The sequence below is a fragment of the Phalacrocorax carbo genome, chromosome 5, assembly GCF_963921805.1.
Source record: "Phalacrocorax carbo chromosome 5, bPhaCar2.1, whole genome shotgun sequence".
In the NCBI taxonomy this organism is placed as follows: Eukaryota; Metazoa; Chordata; class Aves; order Suliformes; family Phalacrocoracidae; genus Phalacrocorax; species Phalacrocorax carbo.
The window spans coordinates 28,779,717-28,805,029 of record NC_087517.1 but is presented as its reverse complement, the minus strand read 5'-3'; the positions used below and the strand labels follow the sequence as shown (position 1 = coordinate 28,805,029).

The following is a 25,313-nucleotide window of genomic DNA, read 5'->3' as shown; positions in this document are numbered from 1 at the left end:
GATAGATACTCATATAATGGCACAGCCTTTTAGTGGTCTTAACCTTAACCTTAGACTTTCAGAGAGAATTAGCAGCATGAGTTGCTTGCATGCATCTTCTTGCCATCTGTGGATTCTTTAGGTTCAAAGGAGGCAACAAATACATCAACACTAGGGAGTATCTTGTAATCTTAAAGTGGGTGCATTTATGGAAGGTTGAAAATAGTCTGAACCTTCACAGTGGTGTGGATGTTGCAGGCTAAGATGTCTCAACACAGGCTCAACAGAAACAGAAAATTAAGTAGACATACCTTTCAGAGAGCAAAGATAAGATGGCACGGAGCAGGTGGGGTTAGGGAAGATTTTGGAGACCTAAGGATGTAGCAGAGGGACAATTTGTCTCTTTGAAGTCTTTTGAAAGAAGGAGGACATTTGTTTCCCAGGCATAGGTCTGAGCTTCAATACATCTTACTTACAGTGTCCTGCACACAATGTTCTGGCCAGCAGTAATTCATGCTCTGGTCACATTTTCTTCTGGAAGAGAAGTTATCCTTCTTCCCTCAGTATGTCCCCGGGTTCCTGCAAGTCCACTGTGCCATGCCGAAAGGTAGATCTGCGCTGGGGCAGTCAGGTGAGCAGGGAGAAGGTAACAACAGTCCTGCTATCAGCTGCTTAACATGAGACGCTACCAGGTTACTCACTGAAAGGGAAATCTGGAACTCTAAGTCTTGGCATGCTGAGGATCTGGTTGCAGTTTGACACTTGTATTGAGCGGCAGGATTTCTAATTAGCTAGCTAGCTAGAATTGTTTACAGTGGTGTAAGAATAGCTCAGAAGAGATCATACTCCAATTTTTCTGACTTTGCAGACACAACCATAATGCTTTAAACACAGGTGTTGAGCTTAGTCTCACGTCTTTGACAGTGTACACAACAAACCCGTGACATAGTCATAGTTGGATCCTAAGTAAACCCATACAATAAACATACCCAAGCAAACAAAAGACAAAGAACATACGGGGTGCTGTGGGGCTGATTGCTGGTTGGTTGTAAAACAAAAAAGAAAGTAAGCTCCAGCCATCAACTACTTAAAGAGGACACAGCTGTAATCATCACCACCACCCCCAGCCTGGCCCAGCTGCACAGACACGACTCACCACCATTTTTTGGCTGTGGCAGAGAAGAGCTTCTCATGAAGCAGCTGCTGCATTAAGAGCCTTGCCACATCCTCCTGCAGCCCCAAAGGGCCTGGCACTCCCTGCCAAGCTGCTGCTCCCCAGTCCTAGCAGAGGAGCTGGACAGGCAGGATACCTGCCTGCTGCAGCAGAGATGCTGCCCAGCTTAGAGAGGCGTGACCCACACCAGCACCACCACCACTACACAACCTGCCCCAGACCCCTTTTCTGGTGAGATTGGAGCCCAGCTGGTCATCTTGAATGTTCTCCAACAGTTTTGAAGATCAGCAGGGGTAAGTCCCTGGAAAGACCAGGCTTCTTTTGTATCATTTATTGTTTGTATTGTAACAGAACACAGTTCCGGTGCAAAAATATTGTCCTGGTGGAAGAAGATGGATGGGGCTATTCATCTGGAACTGCTGAAGCAGCCCTGCAGAAACTGTCACTCTGGCCAGGTAGTTCAATAGCTGGGCATCTCCAGTCTGGCCACTTTAACCAGACCAACTGTCCACTGTGTCCAGCACCATCAGGCGTACTGCTTGTACACTGGCTGTTAGGGCATCAGATCTGTTGTACAGATGATGCAGCCTGGATATGTGAGATTTGCTGCCTGTTGTGTGAGTCAGTATTGTCACCCCAGGCAGGAATATGGGTGTGGTAACCCAGATCCTGTGTCTGCTCTCGGTGCTCTTTTATGCCAGATATTCACACACATGTAATGGGGAACCTACATCTTACTAAAGAGCTGACAGTCAGTTTTGACACAATACAAAAAAGTGGAAGAACATCCAGTGGAGGAAATGGGAAAGGAAGCACAAGAATAGCAAAGATAAAAGCAGGCAGTTGCACACATTGATTTTGTGCACTGTAAGCATTGCCAGATTGCTATTTTCAGACATTTGTATTCTTACTGGTTACTGAGTAACATCCTCAGCTTTACAGATGTCAAAATGGAATGCATATGGAAGAGGTTTGTATGGGGCCATGCAGTGACTTCATATATTTGTCCAGGGAGTTTGCTTTAGGACACAATGGAGAAGAGAGCTTGTACTTACAGAAGAGGACAACTGGTCAGTAGAAGAGGAAGAAATGGTTTGACTTTGATGAGTTTTACAAAGATTTGAAACTTGTGTGAAGAGTGTCTACTGGGCAAATTGGTTAACATGAACAGACCTCTGGTAGGATCTGGAGGAAGTAGCAAGACTGCAGAATAACCTAGCATGCATACAGCTCTAGAAAGAGAAGTGCCATTAAGGTGACTTCCAAATTACAGTCTGGAAGAACTCACTGAGGTTGCTAAACATGAACTGGCTCTGCTAGCTAAATGCATACGTATACAGTTGCTGGGGGAAAATGGCCTCTGTCCTTTGAAGTTATTTTCACACTGTGACATCCAGTTTGCTACTGGTTGGTATATACAATAGATGTTCATGGGTTTTGTATCTATTTTAGGCCCAGTTGTCAGGTAAACAATGAGGAAAATTGTGGGTTTTAAATGTAATATCACAAATCTTTAAAGTAAATGTATAGATTTTTCTGGCTGAAAATCTGTCAGTTTAGTGTAGGTTTATAAGCTTTCCAGTCACATTTATAAAAAGGCATTTAATAAGGAGGCAGCTTCCAGTTATGACTGTAGTCTGACTTACAGAAAAACTACCTGCCACAATATGATGATGAGTCAAAAGAAACCACTGGGTCCTCTCTTTCTCTACCTGTACATATTGATAGAGTACAATTGAAAAATGAAGATTGTATGAGAAGACAAAGTACCTTTCACCTAGACAGTATAATTTTGCAGGATTTCCCTCATAACCAGCACCAACCTGTGAAACTTTATGCCTGTCAATTCCTTCCTCAGAAATCTTGTCCATAGGCTCAGAAGTAATCCTCTAATAAGCAATGTAAGTGTGGCAGAGTAAGATGCAGGGAGATTTTATTTCCAGCTTTCTTAATACCCTATGTTCACTTAATCCCACTCTTCATTTAGTTAGAGGTAATCCCTGAGTCCTTCAGTACAAATTACATGCAAATGTACATTATGTGTATGGGTGTACCTGTATATAACACAGCACATGTGCCTCTAAGGGAGAAATCACACCGATAGCTAGGGTAGTTGAATTTTCCTAAAGTGATGCTCCCAAGTCATCTACCTCAAACGTACACATTAAGATTCAAGAAGGAAAATTTCTTGGAAAGAATTGCTAATGAGCCTTGCTTGGATTTTTGCCCATTGAATCTTGAATAAAAATCTTCAAAGTTATTCTGAAGTGCCATTTAATTTTTCTTACCTCATCACTAAAATTATTTGAAAAATCATGACAGCCCTCTTTGGTAAGTCCAGAAACATCACACAGACCATGTTAAACATGCTAAAATTTTCCACTTCTCACTTCGGAATGAGAGTTTTGAAATAAATTGTAAAAGATTCAAAATACAATGAGAAAAAACCTGAAATATCCTGTTCAGAAATCGACTGTCCATTCATCTACAGCTGTTCAAAAAAGAATCTGAAACTTCCCACAGCTACGGGGCAGCTCTTCTGTGAGGACAGGCTGAGAGAGTTGGCGTTGTTCAGCCTGGAGAAGAGAAGGCTCTGGGGAGACCTTATTATGGCCTTTCAGTACTTAAAGGGGGAAAGATGGGGGCAAACATTTTATCAGGGCCTGTTGCGATAGGACAAGGAGTAATGGTTTTAAACTAAGAAAGGGCAGATTCAGACTAGATATAAGGAAGAAATTCTTTACAGTGAGAGTGGTTAAACACTGGAACAAGTTGCCCAGAGATGTGGTAGATGCCCCATCCCTGGAAACATTCAAGGCCAGGTTGGACGGGGCTCTGAACAGCCTGATCTAGTTGAAGATGTCCCTGCTCATTGCAGAGGGGTTGGACTAGGTGACATTTAAGGATCCCTTCTAACCTAAGTCATTCTATGATTCTGTGTTTTTCAGTCGCTCACTAGTTAAAGAACAACTGCAGCAGCTTAAACTACTTCTTTAAAAATAATTGACAAGTCCAGCCAATGTCATTTAAGTGGTCAAGAGAGAAGATCCAGTAACTCCCAATGTATGATTTACACGGCATATGTCAAATATTTCACATATGTACAAAAATTACAGGAAAAAATGAGTTCTGCTTTGTAAACATTTGGTACAGTTAAATAACACAGAACTTCTGGAGAAAGCTGTACTTTCTACTTAATCTTGCAATTTGATTGGTGCCAGCTGGCTCCTCAAAGAAAATAAAGTCCACTTGAGCAAGTTACTATCCAGAATAAGATCTGAAGACAAGACATGGCTGAAGACAGCTGGGAAAGAACAGTTAATAGTAACTAGAAAAACAAACAGTAGCGCCAGCACTGTGTATACAAGAGATGTGTATCATAGAATCATAGAATGTCCTGTGTTGGAAGTGACCCACAAGGATCATCGAGTCCAACTCCTTTCCCTGCACAGGACAACCCCAGAATTCACACCATACCTCTGAGGGTGCTGTCCAAGTGACAATATCTATCCCTGCAGTATATCTATATCTATCCCTGCAGCTCCAGAAACTGTACTATACTGCTGCAGTATACACACAAAGCTTCCCCCTGCAATTATGGCCAGTGCATAAATGAGTTTGACTGAATTTAAAATATTTCACTCTATAAAGAAAGGAAGCTAAATGCAGTATATTGGATTTTTCCAGTGCAGCAGGAGAAGCTCCAAAATTCTCTTCTATCTCAGACAGCAATGTGACTGATAACTCTATTTTATTGCACATTCATAAAATCACTTCCACTTTAATAATTTTAAAATTAGATTTAGCAGGTAATTGTTCCATATTGAGCATTAACTGCAATAAGGTGTTTGGTCTTGAAGGAAAGACACTTTGAACATTTACATTAAAAGGTTGTTCTTTTTGTAATTCAGTAAGCAAAAGAGGACACTTCTGAAGTGAGATGAAATAGAATCTTTTCACTGCAAAATTAGAGATGTTGTCATGGAGGAAGTAAAAACAGAAGGTTAAAAGTAATCTGAAAGGTAAATTACTACTTGTTCCTTCTTTTATGTCTTACTCTGTAATGGTAACATGGATAGCATGAACTCCCAAGCCCTTCTGAGAAGTGCTTTCCAGCCTGACCCAGAGAAATGCCTAATCCAGACCCCTGGATTATACTGGGATTCTTCCAGTTCGATATCAAGCAGAGCCCTTGTGCCTAAAAAGTCAGTAAAGCCATATCAAAAGGTCTTTGCAAGAAGAAAAGAACTTTTCGTCAGAACTATGAGACAAATTTGAGCTGCAAAATAGAAGTAGCAAGCAGATACAAATGCAATTTCTTTTCCACCGCACTCTGCCACTCACCTCCCTTAGTATTTTAAACGTATTGTGGACTATTTTTTTTTATGTAAATGACTCTCATGACTGCAGAACTTCCACTACACTTCTGTCATTTTGCTCCGTTAATGACCAAACCTCTGCCAATACACTACAGCAAATGAGATGTTTTAATGCTTTTGAAGCTAAGTGTGATGTTTGCTCCTACGCTGAAAATTCTAGTGTCGTTTGAATGAATGAGTGGAAAAGAATCACTATTTCTATTTTAAGTGAATTATGTGCATGCCAGAACCTTCTAATTCTTATGAATGAGTAACCTAATAATTTTTAGAGGCATCACTCAAAGAAAGCAAAGATGCTCCAAGGTGTATTTATTTGCAGAGTTGGTTGCAAAGTTGTTGCCACAGCTTTGGCCTCTTTTTTTAGACTGGCCATCCTTACTGTGTAGTGACTTCTCCAAAAACTGACCATCACAGAGTCAACGTCCTCTACATCAGCATTTATTTACGTCATCTCCCTTGCTGTTGTTGGCACCTCTTTCTAGTTCACAGCACCTTTTTTTTTCTTATGCTAATGGACCTTTTCCAATTCATCTTCACCACTGAGATTTTTTTTCTCTTGGTTTAAAGGTACTGTCAGATAGAAATGTATTGTCTCCTCCCGTCTCCAAGATGATGATGAAAAGCCTTGTTCTATGAATGGCCAGTGCAACTACTGTGATCGGGACCCACAGCTACATTATTTTCCCTTGTAATCATATTAAGTCAGATGAAGGAAAAATAGAGGCAGCTAGAGAGTATTAATAGATCTTGGGGGCGTGATAGATCTTAAGGCCTGTAACTGTGCTGCAGAAAGCACTCATTTATCGTCCTCAGAGTAAGAATCTCTAGAAATAGAAGAATTTTACATTATTTTGTTCCTAAAGACACAAAATAATATACATTCTAATTGCACTTTGGAGAAGTAAAATTGATAAAGACAATTGCGCCATTCTCCATTAGTGGAAATGCCGCACTGTTGACCTGCCTCAAGCACTTTTCGATACCACTGAATCCCTTGGTGGGGGGATTTTCCAAAGTGACCGCCCTGCTCCTATTAAAATCTATCACTAACTTCAGCCTGGGAGGAGAGTCCAGAGAGTCCCTGTGGTGCCCTGTATGTGGTAAGATCCTAATCTTTTTGCGTGCTGTTGCTTCCCTATATTTATGTGTGTGACCGCACAGGTGCTCAGATACATTCATGAGGGCCAGGATTTTCCTCAGAGGACATAAAAAGGAACCAGAAAGTCAACTGTGTGGAATAAGGGGTAATGGAGAGTGATGTAAATCATGGAGGAAAGGGAAACTTCACATAAGATGAAACTTCATCAAGTGTCCAGTGAAGTCAGTTAATTGCAGGCTCTATGCCCCAATTCACAGAGCAAAACCTTCCAGAACACATTTTCAATACTACATCACAGAGTATATTTTCTATCTGTGGTATCCAATTGCCATAGGCAGTCATCAAGGCAAAGAGTTTAGTAGAATTAAAAAAGGGATTTAGGAAGCTTTGTGAGCAAAGACAACATTTGCAGCTGCATGCGCTAGATTAAAACAAGGCAGGGGACAAACAAGCTCCCTGCTTCAGAATAAGCTGATTGCTTTGAGGGTCAAGAAGAAATGTTTCCTTCCCATGTGTGAGCCCTGCTGATTTATTGAGATGTGTGATGGGATGGTTTGAGTTTTCACTAGAAGGAGTGATAATGATAATGAATGCTATAGGTAGATTATTTGCTAGTCTGTATTACGGTAATGTGGCACTTCCACAAAAAGAGTATCAGTCAATGAGCCTGTGATGAAGAGCAATCTTCCCAGCAGGGGACTGGGCACTGATGAGAGCAGAATGCAGACCTTGGCTACCAATGAGACTTCCTTTCTGACTGTGGGGAGGTAGCTTACTCTCGCTGAGAGTAAGTACTCATCACCTGAGAAATGGGAAGACAGTACTTCTCCAGTTCTCAGAGGTGGAACGATGGGGATGTGCAGAAAGAAGGGATTGGTCATATTTTCACTCACAGACATGCTGTGCTTTGGATTCAGAGCTGTCACCCCACTGTAAATCAGGAGTCCTTTGCTGGAATTAGTCAAGCTTTTCCTGACTTACACCGAAGAAATGAGTTCAGAAAATGGTGTTTTCATTCTACTGTTTGTGGTGCTCCTCTGTTTGAACTTGTTCCCACATGCAACTAGAAGAACAATAGCCTTGAGGAAGCTTAGCAGCCTTGTCCTCAAACATGAGCAGTGTCCACAGTGGATTATGTATCATGCTGGCTGGCTTGAAACCCCAGAAGCTCCTGCCCCAGTCTTTGCTCCTGTTATGGGCTACTGTTGTTATTACACCTGTTGCTTCAAGGTCAGATCCTCTTCAAGATACTCTTGTTTACTCTGAACAGTAGATAAGATCTGAGAAAAGACATTTTTAATGTATAGGTTGGATAAGCTGAATTATTTATGTTAATGGCTATGGGTGCTATACTTGTTGCTAAGAAATACTGTAATACTTCGTCATAACTCCCATTTGAAAATGCCATTACAGCTAGCTGAGCAGCAACAGATACAGTATGGGTTGAGCAAACTATTGATGCCCGAGAAAGGCTTTTTAATGATTTTGTACCTCGACCACTTTGGTTGGCAAAAAATTGATAAAGAAGCAGGTAGAAACAGTCAGGCTGCACTTCTCCTTGTTAGAGCTGGCAGGGGGCACAGGTGCTCAAACTTCCATGATGGGATAACTGCATGTATATATAGATGTACCTATATATGCACATACGCATACAGTTTTGATTGATAGAGTCCCGATCAGACCCTTCACCAAAATGTGAAATCTCTACCGCACAAGCGGTTGAGCTTTGTTTAGTCCAACAGAGCAATCAGGATGGCAGTTGTTTTTTTGAATTTTGAACTCTCACATTTCCTGCCTTTGCTTGGCATGTCCTTAGTGGAAATCCCCCCAGCTGTCGAATGATCCAAAAGCCTGTGTAACCCATGTTTATTTGTTTTCTTATTCAGAATTATTTAAATACAGAAAATAAAACCTTTGAAGGAATCAAAGTTAAGATTAGCGGCCAACACTGCTTAGCCATATGTAAAACTGAGACTGACAGACAACATTTAGGGAGAAGGAAGGGTCAATAGCCATGGAATTATTGCCCCAATTAAAAACAATTATCCATTTTATCTTTTCTTATTTGGAAGCAGATATACATTTAAACGGACCTTTTACCCTGCTCAAAAGGCTTAAGTTTATTATTTCATTAGCTGCTAATTTTATTGGTGGATGTATGATTAAATCCTCTGTACTACTTTGAAAGCCTCACCTGATGTCTACTGCAGGTATGTGCTATTTCCCTGGGCTGGGGGATGACTGTACATTAGTAACTGATGTATGCAATTGAATGGTGGTTCTGTAGGACTCACACAGATTCAATCTGGTCCTCAAGGTTAAAATGGTCTGTCTCTGCATTAAATTAACTGTGTTTGTTGTCTGCTTAAGCTCAGGGCAACTTCGCAATTTTGATATAGAGGAATAACATTTCTGCACGCCAAAAGCAGAGTTCGCTTTGGTCAGCTGCAGCCTCTTTTTTCCTTTTGATACAATTTCCTGGTTAAATGTATGAAGCTTTGCACACTTCATGGCCATGCAGTTCCTGAGACGCTGTGTGTTGACCGTGCCTTGGCAGCATTTCTGTGTTGGGTTAGATGTAGCTGGAGCTGCCACAGAGCTTTAGAATGGCACACCTCAGCTGCTTCTTGTACTGCCCATGCACTCACCGTGCTTAACCTGTGAATCTGGAGTCTGCTTCTGGGGGAGGTGTCGTCATTCTGATCCCCGCAAGGGCCACGGAGGATCTTTAGGAAGGCACAGCGTATTAATACAACCTGGAGGCACGGTCTAAACCTGCTGATAACATCACATTCATAGTCACTGCTAGCTCGCTCTCACTGCTGATATTCAGCAAGTGTAGAACAGCACTGAAAACTGAAGTACTTTTCACTTTTATTAAATAATGTGAGCCTAGATTTTTATTAACTGTGGAACATTTTCATAAACTATGAAGCAGTGTAGCAGTAGCAGTCTATTATTTTTGAACAGTTGGATTAAAATTGTTTTAGTTGCAACTTCAGAAGGCTACTGTAGTCTTTTGGTGATGAATGCATGTATTTTTATTCCACATTGATAACTTATAAAAGAAATTCAGAGTTGCAATTTCTGCATCCAAAATGGTGATCTCAGCTTGTCTGGGATATTTAATTGTCAACATTTTATTATGTTGTCCAGAATTTGGAAGTGATTACATGCTAAGCCTGAGTTACATAGCAAAGATTTTTCGCTATGTGCATCAGAATTCTGTGTGCAAATTGTCTTTCAAATGACTTAATTGTATGTACACATGAAAAGCATTTTCTCCGTGTACTAGCTTGTATTTTAAAATCTGCCTCTCCATGTTGCTTTTGACCTAGCTTATAACCTCGTCAGTAAATTAGTGTTTACAGAAATAAAACGACTAGCATGATTTTGCATAATTGTTCTCATTTATGGAAAATACTGCGCTTTAGCAGATTGAAGTTTTCTCCTTGTCAAATACTGACACATAACACCTGATGTAAAACGCGCCTGTGTTGTGGCACGGTATGACAGCGCTTCTAGCCAAAGGGGAGAAGCACCTTCCCAGCTGAAGGCAGCACGAATGCCACCTTTTCTGCGCTACAACCTGGAGCCCCAGCACAGGCATCTTCCCCAGCAGCCCACGCAATCAACTATACTTAGGCAAATCTCCTCTTGCATAGCATTATTTACAGTAGCACCCGGCGTTTTGTCCCATTTTGCAAATAATTTAAAAAACTGATCTCGGCCCTGCAGCCGCTGTAGGATGACAAACGGGGGTAACCCCCCGCCAGGGGAGAGCGTGGCCGGGTGGTGCGACCCAGGGCCGGCCCAAAGCAGCCGCTGCCGGCTCTGCGGGAGACACGACCGAGGGTTTCCGTGGGATTTCCAGGATTTGGTAATTTTTTTAGGATTTGGTAATTTTTGTAGGATTTTGCCTACAAAACCCCTGGGTGACCGGCACGGGACCAGCAACGTCCCCCCGCGCCTGTAGCTGCGCACGGAACCGCACCACGGCACGTTCCGCCGCCAGCAGCCTGTTCGGGGCACGACCAGCTCCGGGCGGTCGCGATCCGCAACATACCCGCCCGGGCTGGGGACAGCGGCCCCGGGGGCGGCGGCGCTCCGCAGGGCACACCGGCACTGCGCCCCACCAACAGCCCCTCTCGCGCCCAACGGCCGCCCACGCGCCCAACGGCCGCCCCCCGGCCGCTGGCGGTGGGCCCGGCGGGGCGGGGCGAGGCGAGGTGCGGCCCGCGCGCCGGAAGTGAGCGGCGGGGGGGGAGCCCGGAGCGGCGGCGGAGGGCGGTGGGGCGAGAGCGGGAGTGGCGCGGAGGGAGCGGTGCGTTTGCTGCCGGGAAGGGACGCGCACCGGCGGCCGGCCGGGCGAGCAGAGGCGGTTCCGCTCTTGGCGGAAACAAGAAACGGGAAAGGAAGGGAGCGGCAGTGGGAACCGGTATCGGCGGCCACCATTAGCGGCGGCGGGAGGAGGAGCGGCAGGCACGGGGGTCTGCAGGCGGAGCGGAGCCTGGGTGCCGCCGCCGGCAGCGAGCGGGAGCGTGCCTGCCGCCGCCTCCCTCTAATTTGTGGGTGGCCGCCGCTGCCCGCCAGCCAGCCGGGGGGCTTCCCTGGAGCCGGGGCGAGGTGAGTGCTGGAGCCGCCGCCTTGTCGGGGGATTTTTGGGGCGGGGGGCGGCGTTTCCTGCCGCTTTCCCTTCTGCCGGTGGCGGGGCGGGGGCCGCTGAGGGACGGCGGTGGCCGGGTGCTGGGCGAGGAGCACCAGAGCTGGGGAGTGTGAGAGGGGCGAGAACTGAACGGCCCCCGGTCTGCGCCCTGCGCCCCTCCACGCCCCAGACATCATAGGGTGTTTTGTTTTGTTTTTTAAAACGGGCTTTGCAATGCTGATGGCTGGTGGCGGGGCTTTTGTGGTGTCGTCCGTCCCTGTCCCCCATCCCCCCCCGCCCCCCACCCCCGGCTTTTCCCCGTGCAAGGCATGCCTCAGGAGAGGCTGGTAAGCCAGCCGGGGATGCGCGAGGGATGTAGTCTGTGGCATCCAGACAATGTCAGCTTGGGTGAGTCTCCACCCTGTGGAGCTGCAGGCAGTCGAGTCCCCGGCACAGGCATCGCCAGGTCTCTCTGCGCGACCCGGGGAACAAAACACCCTCAAAGCCGCGTTCCTGGAGCATAAAGGAAAGATTCTTTGGCTTGTTCGTTATAATGTTTTGTTAACAAAAATAAAGATTTGAAATTTTTTTAGCCATACGACTTACTGAGGGCAGGCTGGTTTGTGAAGAGCCTCCCAAGCAAGGCTGGTGTCTGCATTGGTTTCCATGAAGATGGGGAGAGTGGGTTGGTTGGGTTTTTTTGGCATGAGGAAAATCACGGATGAGGGAGAGAGAGGAGGAGTGACTGTATACATGAGTGTCACATGACCTGTGTAAAATTTATATAGGTGTGCTTATTTTTCTCCTGCATTAATGCTAGTTGTCTTAAGAAGCCAATGACTTACCTGTTCATTTTGGAGGGTTTTATATCTTTTGGATTTGTTATCTTGTGGAGCAGAAGTGTCAGCTGTGTATTTTGGCACTGTCTTTGTATTTTATTATTTTTACTAGTATTTCAATACTTTTTATCTTTTTTACCTGGTTATAGGTATTCAGAAGGGGGCAAACGGCAATACGCGTAGTGTAATCGCTCTTTTACTGGAGGAGTACAGGTGCACTTGGTTTGGCGCAAGTATGGTGTTTCATACGGCTAATATCTTTACATTGCCATTCATGTGATGGAGGAATGGGGAGCTACTGTGTTGTGAGACTGTAGAATCACACCCACTCCATTTTAAACACACTGCCTCTTTTCATCTGGCCCCCTCAGTCCCCTGTCTTCCAGGCAGGGACACGTTAGCTTGTAAAACACCTTTGAGTGGAAAAAATGAATGTAGATGTTTACTGATGGATGAATTTAGATGTTTATTGAAAAAATATGTCTAAAACAGAAAATCTTCCTATTTTGCTGTCTGTTTAATCAGCTTTTCTCTGCTGAGAAGTTTCCTATTAAAATAGAGGAAGACAAAAATCACTTGCTAAATCATCTAGAAGAACAAAAGTACAGGTCATAAATTCCAGCTCTAGGAAGTACTTGATGCATAAGTTGTATGAAGATGTAGACACGTCCATTTTTAATATGCTGGTATCCTCCTTGGGTGGGTGTGGTGGATAGTGGAGTGTAGAATTGTTTTTCTGCACCTATGTTGGTGTGTGTTTTTTCATATCTGTGGGTGACACTCAAATTACCTTACAGAAATCCTCATTAGGGAGGCTTTTTGCTTTCATAGAACAAGGACGTAAGTGGCACTAAGTAATTTATTTATTGCCCTCCTACCAGTTGCATTTTCAGATGGATACTTCCTTAAAATGGCTTGGCTTTTAGACTCATAAGACATGAAGAGTCCTTCTAACACTGTTTCTCTGACTCAGCATGGGATGACAGAAAAGTATTGCTAAGAGAAAAGTCACAGTTCAGAAAAGCAATGTAGTTTACCAGCTGTTAAAATCTTGAAAGAATATACAAAATAATGTGGAAAAGGACACTGGCAAGTTATATATTATCTTCAATTTGCCTTCTTTGCATAATATCTTGAGACCACTGCTTTCAGGTTTGAATTTAAAGTAGTTTTTTTCCAGGGGAGTAGTGCATTGACATAAACTGTTTTGAGCTTCCTGTATATTGCAGCCTGTTCCTTTCTTAATGAGGTAAGCCATGGTACAGAAAACGCCTGTATGAGTTTATGAGACTGCTGTGGTAACTTTTGTAGGTAATGGTTCAGCGTGTTTGATTTGAAGAGGCTTTATTTTTCAAGGGGGTGTCTTAGTCTTCTGACTATCAGAATATGTGGGTATTGCCTCATTTCTCTCTCCTCTAAACCACTGACATTTTTTCAGCTGTAAAGCTATTGTGTTGCTTCTTCATTTGAATTTTGGAAGAATATGAACATGTGCTCCTTTATGGCTTCCTTCAGCGTCAAGATTTTTAATCAGTTATCTTCTCTATCCAGAAATAGCTATTTCTTTATGCTCTTAATGGAACATCTTTGTGCTGTATTAATCTGATCTTTACTGGTTGTACAACTTTCCTTCCTTCTTCAAATGTCTTTCAGCCACAGGAGGAGGGGGGGAATCTGTCAAACTGGGGCAGAGTTAAATCTGAGTGACTAAGCCAGTTAGGCAAATACTGAGAAGAATAGTGCTGGAGATCCCAGCAGTTAAGTAATTTAGATCACATTCTTAGTAGTAGAAAAATCCAAATCTCTGGTGTTAAAAATGAAGCCAAAGGTTGCAAAATAATCACACTGCCTTTTCTTTTATGTTAAATAATAGTTTTATTACTGAATTTTCAAGTGGAACTGAAATAATGTGCTTTACAGCTTTCCATTAACATTTGTTCATACTGAGGACCCTGCTGATTAAATCTAGAACTTGTTACAGGCACTTACTGAAGCCAAAAATGTCCAACTTGAATTTCTGCCCTCAACAATAAACCAAACATGGATGCGTATTTTGTGATGTTTCACACTTTCTCTGCAATTGCTAGAAGAAAACATATGTTGATTTACAGCAGAATCAGGCAATCTCCGATAAACAAGCCTTGTAAAAAGGGCCAATCCAAGTCTGTTCTATTGCTAAAGTTTATTAATACGTAGAAGTGACAGCAGACTGCTGAGTAGTCATGTTTAATGTGGAATGATTTCCACATAATTTTGTTTAAGGAAATGCAACTTACAAAACCAAAGTTGTTGTATTGAGTAAATCCTTTTAAGAATTCAAAAATACCTCTGTCCTAACTGGCAGTCGCAGATTTTGAATGAGTACACAGGTTGAATGTTTTCCACCTTTAGGAATGTCTGCAAGGTTAAGGAATGCCAATGAAGAGACTTGCACTATAATTGCCTGTTGTAATTGTTCTTCAGATTAGCAAGGGATTTAAGTTTCTTCTTGTTAATCTGCAAGTGTTATCATCACTTAAAAACTGTATTCATTGAAATTGGCATATTATTTTCAAGAGGTTAATACTAGAAATTAGTAATAACTATCCAATTAACCATATCAGTCCCTGTGAGAAAGACAGGTAAAATTCCATGATGATTCAGGTTGCTAATAATCATCCTCACAGTTGAAAATCTTATGAAGACTAAGAAAAGTATCTGCAGCATACTTCTTATGCAACTTGATCCAGAAATATTGTCTGATATTTGACTTTTCAATGAGTTAAAGTCGCTGCTCTATTTTGCCCTAAGTAGTAATTTTAATTATTTGTTAGGACAGGCTTAGTTGAAGTGTTTAATGGAATATGTAACATAGAATAATATTTTTGTCAAGCTTGCTTTTTTTTAATATATCTGCTAATGAAGAGCACTTGAGGTTTCTTGTTCTGTGAGCTGTCACTCTGTTTGTTAGGAATTGTATGGAGGAAGACGATGAGTATGAGAATTTGGAACTGGCCTGAGGTTAAATATTAGGAAAATTATTTTTTGCTGTCTTATTTCATGATGAGTTGGTTGAATTCTATAGAGAGCCCTGAGGGGGGAGGAAGAATTTCAGAGCTACTGTAAAAATTGTTTTAAAACTTTAGTCATAGAGCGTAATTTTTACCTGTTACAGAATTTCTAGTCTCAGAAATTCATTAGATTAATTTAAATTGATGTAATTAGAAAGGTGATAGAATCATCTTTGCCTCTGGTCTTTCTTTTTAGGAGAGCAGTGTTTAAGGTGGAAGTTTTTATACAAAAATATTATAGCAGGTCTGGTGAGGGAATTACTATACACAGTAGCAAAATTGTTATATATTTACTTTTCTTGAGTAAATATTTTAAAGTGTTCAAGAACTCAAGTTGTTGCTGATAAAAATGCGCTGATGTTGCATAGAGCAAATGGCAAACTGAAGGAGGGTTGTTCTCATCTTGTGTGAAAATTATCTTAAATATCATCCCTTATTGGAATGTTAATGTTGTATTATTCTAATTGTTGTATTTAACATCTGCTGAAACGGTCTTGTATTGTGTAAGGGTGTCAGTACTCTGTCAATGAGTGTGTTTAGAATAGCAAGTTGTGTTAATAAGCTACAACAGTCTACACTCTCGCTTAAGCTATGTTAAGCACAGATCCAAACCACCTTACTGTTTCCTGCTGTTTATTACGGCACTATATCTGATTTCTAGCAGATCAGGATTAGAAAGAAACAAGAGTAAGAAGTGACATCAATCTCCAGTTTTGTGACTCGTGATCAGCTTTTTTACTTGCGTCAGTGTTGCACTCTCATCTAAAAAAGTCTTGGAGAAGTTAAATAGAGAACCTGATCATTTGTCTCAAATGCATGTATGAAGCGGAAAAATATGCTACAGAAAACATATATACAGGAAGGGGCTAGTGAGAGACTAACTGGCATCCTTCATCCTCTCCGATAACTTTACCCTTCAGAACGCTTTGGGAGCAGTTGCATGGGGACTGGCAGAAACTTCTGTTGATGTGATAGTGAGAGTTGAAGTCCATGGCCTATCACTGGCATAGGGTCTTTTGCTACTGCCATTGCTGTGCTTTTCTCATCTTGTCCTTCCCTTTCCCCAAAGACTTAACAATTTGCTAGGTTTGTAGGATCTGTAGTATTCCTGGCATGTCTTTTTGTCCTTAACACTGAGTTAAAGAAAAATTTTAAAAAGTGTAACTGTGCTGTGCTTAGAGTTGAGTATCTGCAATACAATTACTTCTTGTAGTTGTCTGGTATTTGTGGGGTTTTTTTGTGTGTGGTTCTTTTTTTTAATTGTTGTCTGTGTGGCTCTTCCAGGAGGAAGGAACAGTTTAGTACTGTGCCTGAAGAAAAGCTCCAAGTAAGCTTAGTGCTTTCCAGTGATACATGGATACACTTCATCTTGATGCAAATGCTGTCATTTGTTACCGCTTTTCTGCTTTACAGACAGCCATCTTTAGCGTAGAAAAGGTAGTTCATTCTATCTAATCATGGTCTTAATGTCTGAACTTGGTTACAGAGTCTCAGTAAAAGTGCTCCCCCAAACTAAAACCGTTGTTGAGCAAGTAGTTTCTGCTGCTACTGTCCTACCATCATGTATCAGTGACATGTGAAAAACTCTGCAGGTTCTCTGAGGAAGTACTGCAAACTCTCCAACGATTACTCTGTGCAAAATTTTACTTTATTTTCTGAAATCCAGTTAGTCGTCGTAAGGGGAAGAATGTTTTCAGAGGTGTCCAAAAGGACTTAATTACTAGCCTTACTGAAACTGTAATTGGTAAATTTGCATCACCTGCTTGTAAAATTGGATTTTGAAGGCTATGTCATTAGTGTTAGAAGTGCAAATAATGAATATATATCAAGCATTGATGATAAAATCATCGCATCTCAAATGTTGCTATCACCTTTGCGATTAAATCCCTTCAATATTTGTCATAATTGCCTGCTGAGCTAAGTGCAACATTAAAAGTTGAGTGAGTTACTGCATGCTGTGGAAAATGCTACCTTTACAACATAGAATTCATAAAGGGTTTTTTGGTGTGGAATTTAATTCTTTTTGGAACTTACAGATGGTGCTAAGACTGTTTTGTCCCAACTGTGTTGTTTCAATTAGTGATTAAAAAAATGTTTAGTGTTTGTTTAATGTCTCTGGATTTCTTTTAAATAGTTTCATTGATTGTTATGATGAAATACATTTTTGTCTAAAATGCTGTTTGGTTTAATCACTGAGGAAAATATACTGAAGCTGTTTGATGGATTTTTCCTCTCTGTCAAAGGGCTTCTAGATTTGTAGTGGTACTCATATGTTTAATGCCATCAAGTTGCTGAATGGATCCTTGTGATACACCATTAGTTGAAAGACAAATGTTCAGAAGGAAACAGCTTGTATATAAGTCTGCTGGCTTTCCATCTCTCCTCTTTCCACATCTTCATGATGAGATGTCGCTGATAGACTTTATTACAGATGCTATAGAAAATGACATTAGCAAAACAAATCTGCAGGTTCCTTGGAGGAAGTCAGGTTGCTCCATGCATTGTTTATAAACTTCTCCCGGTCATAAATCTCTGTACAGATGCATTTGCTACACCTGGAATAGACACAGATTTGCAGATCTCCCTGCTTAACACCTCTGACAGTGCTGACCCAGTCTCAAGAACTGTATGTTCTGCTCAGTGGTTTTTCTAGTAGGTCCCTTTGTGAAATGGTATTAATAAGAGCAAAAGAGAAGCAACTGAGATTAGACATAGCTTTTTTTTCCTCCTTACTCTTTTCCTGGCAGAAATATCCTTAGGTCTTATTTAGCTTCAGTGATCACTGAACTGCTGTGTGTTAAAAATACTCTTAAAAACAAGAGACTGGTGAGATTTAATCCACGTTAACTTCTGTGATCCAGTTTACAGCATGATCCACAGCATGCCAAATTGGTAAAATTGAAAGGGTGATGAGTTGCAGTGAAAGGTTCTACCTTTGGGGAGCTGTTGAGAGAGGAAAAGAAGCTAAGTCATTGTATACATCTTCCTAGACCATGACTATATAGTTTTGCAAAATTAAAGGTTCTTTTATCTCTGCGATGTAAAAGCATTCTTAAAAACAGAGACAAACTCCCTTCTAGGCTGCTATTTGCATCTTATGGGTATTAAAAGGCATTTGTCCAGGGTTTCAGGGTTAGTTGTAGGAAATACCACGATTTTGTAAATGAATTCATTTTCATATTTAGATGACAAATGGTATCTATACTTACTTAGGCAAGCAATGGGTTCTTGCTCAATATTGTAAACAGTAAGTTTTCAAGCTGTTTTCAAACATCTCATGAATGAGACTGATTTTTGCAGCTTAATGATGATCTTCCAAAGGTGAAATTGGCATGGGAAGCTTATTAGTTTTACAGAAATACTGTGCTTACATACTAATTGCCTTAATTTTAATCGTGTCTTTTCTCTGCTTTGTGTTTGGGCTCATTGCTTGTTGCTCTTTTTCATGGTTTAGAACAAGAAGTATTGAATTAAGTGGGAAGAGCAGTACTCTCTAACAAATATGAAAGCATTTCGTTATGAATATGCCAGTGTTCCCTCAGGTTTTCTCATATCACTGGTTGGGAATACACAAAGATCTGAAGTTCTTAAATTTGTGTTAACTCTGAAACTCTGTGTCTACAAGAACAAGATGTCCTATATGAAGGTAAATGGCATATCTACTCTAGCTTCCTTCAGAAGCGAGGATAATGTTCACTGCCCAGGGAGTTTCCTCACAATTGTTCTATGGGAGGTATATTACTGCCTGGACTTAAAATAACACCTCAGTCTTTGGTATTGCTCTGGCCATTCCTAGGCAGTTTCCCGCTCATGTATGGTTGTTTTCGATTTCATTTTGGCTTGCCTAGTTCATGCCTGTATAGTGATGAGGCATCTTGCATAGGATTTTTGATTCCATGCCAGAAGCCAAGCATTCCAGGCTCTCTTTATTTATCCTTAGTAATTTTGCTTCCTGCTTTCCTCCTTGCTAGAAGGATCACTGTGATCTTGTTGCACCATTTAAAATTGAGTTAATAATTGTTGGAATGTGTTTTAATATACCAATGCATGTTTGAACTTCCCAGGTGTCTGTAATCATTCTTCTTCACAGGTGACTAAAGACCTTTTACACACATGTGTTTTACAGTGCATTTAAAAAAACCAAAAAATTCCCACAGTGAAAAAAGCCTTAAGTTGTTCTGAGCCTTTAAAGAAAAATGCCTTACAGACCTCTGTTCTTCAAGGAAGTTGTCACTTATCTCTTTAATGCATGGCTTAAAAAGATGACCTTTTGCTTGGACATGTAGTTCTGAGAGGCTTTCATAGGAACATGGATGATTGCATGCTATTCCCGGAAAAGCATTCTGCAAGTGTGCTGTGTGTATCAGTGACCAACATTTCTAGTAGTTTGGATTTTAGTTAACAGTAGTTGTGCCTGAGGGCTTAAGAAAAGCACTTGTATCTATTAGAGTGGCATTTTTGGGGGAGGCTAGAGGGGAAAGTCAGTAGTTTTCACTCACTAGTAACTTTGCAAGGTAGTAATATTGACTAAAAATTAATTCCTTTGGCTGTCTCTGAGACGGCACAGGTCAGGAAAACAACGCTGCCTGAAGCTGGGTAACAAGATCACTTTTGCTTTCACCTCTACTTAGATATGTCTATCAATAAGTAACTTAGTGATATCTTATAATCAGTTCTGTAAAACAGAGAGGCTATTTGTCAGATTGATGGGAATACCAGCAATAAATTCCTGCCCAGGGAGGAAGGAAAGGAATTATTTTTCTAAAGAAATGCTCAATTGTTCCAGATTAGAGACCTCAGAGATTCTTTCTAACAAGCAAGGAAGAAGTCTCATTTTCAGAAATTGCATGGAAGGAGGAGGAGGGCTCCATAGAAAAGCGTGAGTGTTGTCTTCCCTTCTGGCAGCTGGCAGAGCAGAAAATTGAAGCAATAGGGAATGAGTGAAATGTTTAGGAGGAACCACATATCCATGTCACTGTTCTTAAAGTGAAACAAACAGTGTCTTTACAAAGACTGCTCTGTATTAACTAAACTAAACAGTTGATAGTGCAGCATACAGTTTAATGTACTGTGCTTGCTATCCTAGTTAGTGAAAATCAGAGTGTTTTTTGTTAAGAATGGAAAACAATCCCCACAAAAACTCCACTCAAATGTTTGTGATTATTTTGAATGAAATTTGTATTTTGATATTGCTTATTCCTATTTAGCTTCAATCTGTGCAAAAACTTCAGAAGGTCCTCAAAAACAACAATAACTAACTAATTCCAAGGGCTTTTCTTTATTACTCCTTTGTAATGAAAAATCTTAAATTATCTTTCATCAACAGGAATGGAATATTCCTGGAACGACTAGCGTGCATTGTGGGGTTGAAAGTCCAGTGTAGAGCAAACAAAGTATTTTCAGACTGTGCACTTTCAACTTCAGTGGTGTTTCATTTCTAAAATGTGATGACTGCATGTCTCTCCTTTTGAAAAGGGGTGTCACTTAATATTCATTCTCCTGAAGTACCAGGTAGTACTTTTACAGGTGTCATGTAGGAAGTTAGCTTGGATAGACTGTTAGGCCCAAAAGTTTGGGCAATGATTTTATGCGTGTCTTTTTTTTTTTTCCCTGGGCCTAGATCCTTCAAAAGCATGTTATGTTTGTGTGGCCTTTAAATCTAAAATACACATAGTGTAGGAAAAAAACATTGTTACTTGACACAAATTACTTTGATTTAATCTACAGGCTGGCTGTATCATTGTCACGAAAAGAGTTCGAACTGCTGTTGCTTGCTTTCTGGCCTAAAGACTGATCTGAGTGCAGTACGTAAGGCATGTTATTGTATTATCTGTGACCTTTTTAAATTATTCCTCCTATCTAGTACCTTCTGATGATTAATGTTTTCTGCTAATTCTTGTGAAGTATATACATTCTTATTTTGAAGATGAAACCACGAATTGTTATGTCCCTGTATAACGTGATCCTCATGTCTTTGTAACACTGTAAAGCCTTTGAGAAATGAGAAGTGCACCTGAAAACAGTAATAAGTCTTAAAGTGTTTGTAAAACAGGAGAATGTGCTTTAAAGCAATGTCTTCCTAAGAGTTTATTCAGTTTTTTCATTTTGTAGAGATTAATAAAACCCCTACCTTCTGAGCTTGGATTCCACCTCTCCATTTTTTTATTTTTATCTCTTTTTAAATCTTGAAGGTACACGGTCGTCTTTTTGTTTAAAATGTACCTTACCTGAAACTAGAAGGCCAGAACTTAGTTTTCTGTATTTATGCTCATTATTAACTTTCTAAGATAAGGTTACTCTGGCATACTCTTTGATACAACTCTTGACAGGCTGTGACCATTTGAGAGTAACATTTCTATATGTGTGATCAGATGATAAAGTGTTAAAAGATATTGATATGTCTTGTGTGGTACATTGTTCCAGTTAAAGCTGCCTAAATCTTTATTTTTCTACTTTAGAGTGAGTTCAAAAGCAAGATAAAGGGCCAGTTGTTCTCTTACAGAAATGTTAAAAATTGCAGCTGACCTTATGTTGTCTGCATTCTTTTTGCCTTCCAGGATGGATTTAAATATTTGGGTTTACAACTGGGCATGCTTTTACTGTTATGATGTGCCATAAGAGTTGAGAAGGCATAGCCTACCAATAAATTCAGCAGCTGCTTCTTCATTCCTAAAATGACTTTTGCTGCATTGCCTTCCTTAAAATGTTGGTAATTTAGCATGATTCAGGCAGTATTATTGACAGGAATATGGAACTAACATATATCCAAAGGTAGGGAGGGCTTTTCTTGTTTTTGGAGTATGATTAAATGTATTGTTTTGTATCTGAATACTGTAGATAAAGTATGCATCTTAAATCATCACCTTAGATTATGTCTGTTTATTCCAAGACACTCAGACTGAGGTATCAAACTTTTTGGAGTATAGGGACAGCCATTGTTCAAAACAGTGGTATGTAGGGTATGAAGTTGGGGGGTTTTTAATAAAATTTGGAATACGTAGGTGGTTAACCAGTTAAGATGTTGTACGATTAGTTCACTTTTTGAAAAGAAAATTTGAAGTTTTGCCTGACTGGACTCGTCGTGAGTAACTGTAGTGCTGTGATAGTCATCTATTAAACTGAAGAACACTACTCTGTGGGGGAATTGAAGGTCCGGTAAAAGAAGCCATTAGTTTACTTAATATTTCGTTAGTAATTTCTGAAGTTCTGCTTGCATCTGTAATGTGATTAGTAACATTTCACTGGGAGGGGTAGCAGCAGTCTGATCCTGTGTGCATCAAGAGTCATCTGCGCAGTTACACAGAACTAGTTTGAACATATGGTTTGAGGCTTGTATCTCAACACTAGTAAATAGTGATGATCTTCCTATCATTAGGCCTGCATGTAGTAGGCTAGTATTTAATGGAAAACAGATTGATAACATGTAGTTTTCATATTTTTATTGCAACTATGCCTAATAGATTTTGTTTAGAAAAATCTGTTTGTAACTAACTCTGATCTTTCTTCTTTCCAAAGATGAGGAAGATAAGCACTGAAATGATATCCATGACTGTGTTCTGTAAAAAATTGATTTGTGCCCTCTGTGTATTGCTGATCTTACTTTTATAGTGTCTTGAGGAGTAGAACGTTATTTAAAAAGATGAAGTTAAATCTGCCACAGAGGAAGCATTATATTACAGATTAAATGCTGTCCATGTTATCTTTGAACCACACTTTTTCTGCTCTCTTGTTACATGCATGTTTTTTTTCCTTATACAGTCTTCCATTTCTCTAGTTGAGTTGCAGATGAGTAGTTTTGAAAGTTGTATGTGTAGCTTTCTTGTCCTCTTTTTAGGTATTGGTCTTGGAATGTTTGCTTCTGAAATGCTGCTTGATTTGAAACTGGATAGGTAGAAAAATCCCTTTTTCTGTGCTCAATTCCTTCCTGACCTTGGGCTTATGTTTGCATGTGTGCTCTTAAATTTTCTTGGCTAGAATTGTCCCACAGGAGGTATTACACCCACTGAGAACTGGACAGAATACCGCTCTTGGTGTTCCCCATCTCAAAAATGCACATGGGGATAGGTTGGATAGTATAATTAGTTATGCTAGTCCTGTCCTTTAGACATATTCTCAGCTGGGAGAAATTCTTTAGATCATGCACAAGAATTGAAAAAGGGGCTGAGAACTTGCTTTCTGTGACTTGATTGCATTTTAAAAAATATAAACTGTTCAGGAATCGTAGAGCTGGAAAGAGGTACTGTTGGAATTGACCTTACAACTTTCTAACTTTCTGACGTCTGTAATACAGTTGCAGGTATGAAGTGATGGGAGTACTGGGAATCCATCCTTGGTCCATGTGACCAGCACTGTTTAGCGCTGCAACAAAGGCAATGTGTGGAAATCTTTCCCCACTTTCTTCTACTGACTTCTGGGCTTGTTTTTCTTTTTCCTACAGTTGGTGGGTGTTTCTAATTTGTTTTTCTTTACTTGAAAAGGAGTGGGTAGTCTCATGCTTGGTTTTATGTTGTTTGTGTTTTTCTGGTTTGTTTTGGAAGGTGGCTTTTTGTTTTTTGGGTTGTTTCTCTTTTGTTGTTGCTCCTATTTAAGAAAAACCTTTCTGGGGTTTTCCTTCCAGTCTTCGACTTGTAAAATTAAATTTTAAATGGCATACTGTCTCTTGTATGTGTGTAATGTCCAATCCCAAATAAACTACCGTAAGTCTAATATTTCTTGACTTTTTATACACTGTTTCTTCTTTCGGCTATCACTTCCTGTTGGAAAAAGGAAACCTGATCTGTTTTAGATGAATGAGAAGATTTATATAAGAGAAACTTTGATTTTCTGTTTTTGTGTATACAAATTGCTTGGGTTGTCTGCTGCACCCTGCAGATAGTTTAGTCTTAACCTTTTCCTTATGATGGGAGGGAGAGGTCTTCTGGCTCCTTTTGGTACTTGATTATGAGGGGGGTTGTGATGATGTGTTTATACTTACGTGGGAGCTTTGCATCAAGAAATCTCCAGTACATTAATGAAGTGATTGGAATTAGTCACTTCAGCAGTTTTAAAGGATTTGACAGGGGGAAAAGCCTAAATTATGAAAATTACTTTCATGATAAATATTAACAAAGGAGTTTAAAAATTCTAATATCTTTCATCTAGCTCTTACACAGCAAGACCTGTGAACTGAACTTGTGGATGATTTCTGTGCTTAGACATGAGATTAACTAGATCTACTTTAAAAAAAAAAAAAAATATCCTGAGGTTATTTTGGATGTGGCATCTGAAATATGTTACGTAGTGGTGTCAACAAGCATAGGGGACTTCTCTAAACTCTTTTGTACTTTATTAAAATGTTTGGGTTGTCCTTGACCTAATTTAAAGCCTGATTTTTCTGTCCCACCTCAACCTGGAAAATCAATGTGGCAATTAACTTCTTGATGTTCCAATTTATACAAAAGTGTATAGAGATTAAATGCATCAGAAATGCTCAGGGATTGTTAAGCCTAGATGTGTAGCTCAGACAGTGGTGATTATTTTTATTTTTGTATTAAATGGTTTGTTATCAGTTGATCTGTTTTAAAAACTGTTGCTTTGAATTATGTCAAATCCTTTCAGCCATCGAGTCACAACTAACATAATTCAATCTCTTATACGTCCCCGTAATACATCTATGTGCCATGAAAATTCAGATGCATTGCCTGTTCTAGGGTAGACTCTTTTATTTTCTCTATTACTTTATCTTAAAGGCCCAAAGTTAACTTTCTTCCTTTATGCTTAGAACCAATCAACTTATCTTTTATCAGGCTGCAGTGTGAAAACCAGTTCTCCTCATGAAACATTTTCATCTGAAGTCTAGTGTGGCACAAACCCTGTTACATTGCTAGAAGTTTTCCTGAAAAGCATCAGTGTAAGTGTTCTTGGATGCTAGGCTTAAAATCAAAAAGCACTGATCATGTTCTGAAAACGTTTTACTGAAGTTAGACTCCCCTTCTAAAAATCAGATTTCATCATGTTTCCTGGTTTTACTGTTGTGTCATACTAATTGAAAAGCTGGAGTTCTACCTTACCCTAGTTTTCCGTCTTTTAAGAAGTTCCTTGTTTGTTCTGATGGTCAGGAACCAAAGAGTTTCTTTACAGTTTTAGGTCTACTTCTACTACTGACTAGA

The 25,313-nt window shown here is 40.3% G+C and overlaps 1 protein-coding gene and 1 long non-coding RNA gene across 10 annotated transcripts in view; one reads left to right on the top strand and one right to left on the bottom strand.

Moving 5' to 3' along the window:
* Positions 1-290: 290 nt before the first annotated feature.
* On the bottom strand, positions 291-1,266 carry LOC135313393 (uncharacterized). Its single transcript, XR_010373032.1, has 3 exons — positions 1,136-1,266; positions 456-597; positions 291-351 (listed from the first exon to the last, which is right to left on the bottom strand). It is a non-coding gene; the product is annotated as an uncharacterized LOC135313393 (long non-coding RNA).
* Positions 1,128-25,313, top strand: part of RAPH1 (Ras association (RalGDS/AF-6) and pleckstrin homology domains 1) — a 109,717-nt gene continuing 85,531 nt past the window's right edge. The window contains exons 1-2 of one of the 9 annotated variants that reach the window (XM_064451787.1): positions 10,890-11,257; positions 20,893-20,978. The gene's annotated coding sequence lies outside the window, so the exon portion shown is untranslated. Of the gene's footprint in view, positions 1,447-10,889; positions 11,258-19,859; positions 20,045-20,618; positions 20,677-20,892; positions 20,979-25,313 lie in introns of those variants that run through there. The other 8 variants (XM_064451786.1, XM_064451785.1, XM_064451789.1 and 5 more) reach the window with 8 other exon arrangements.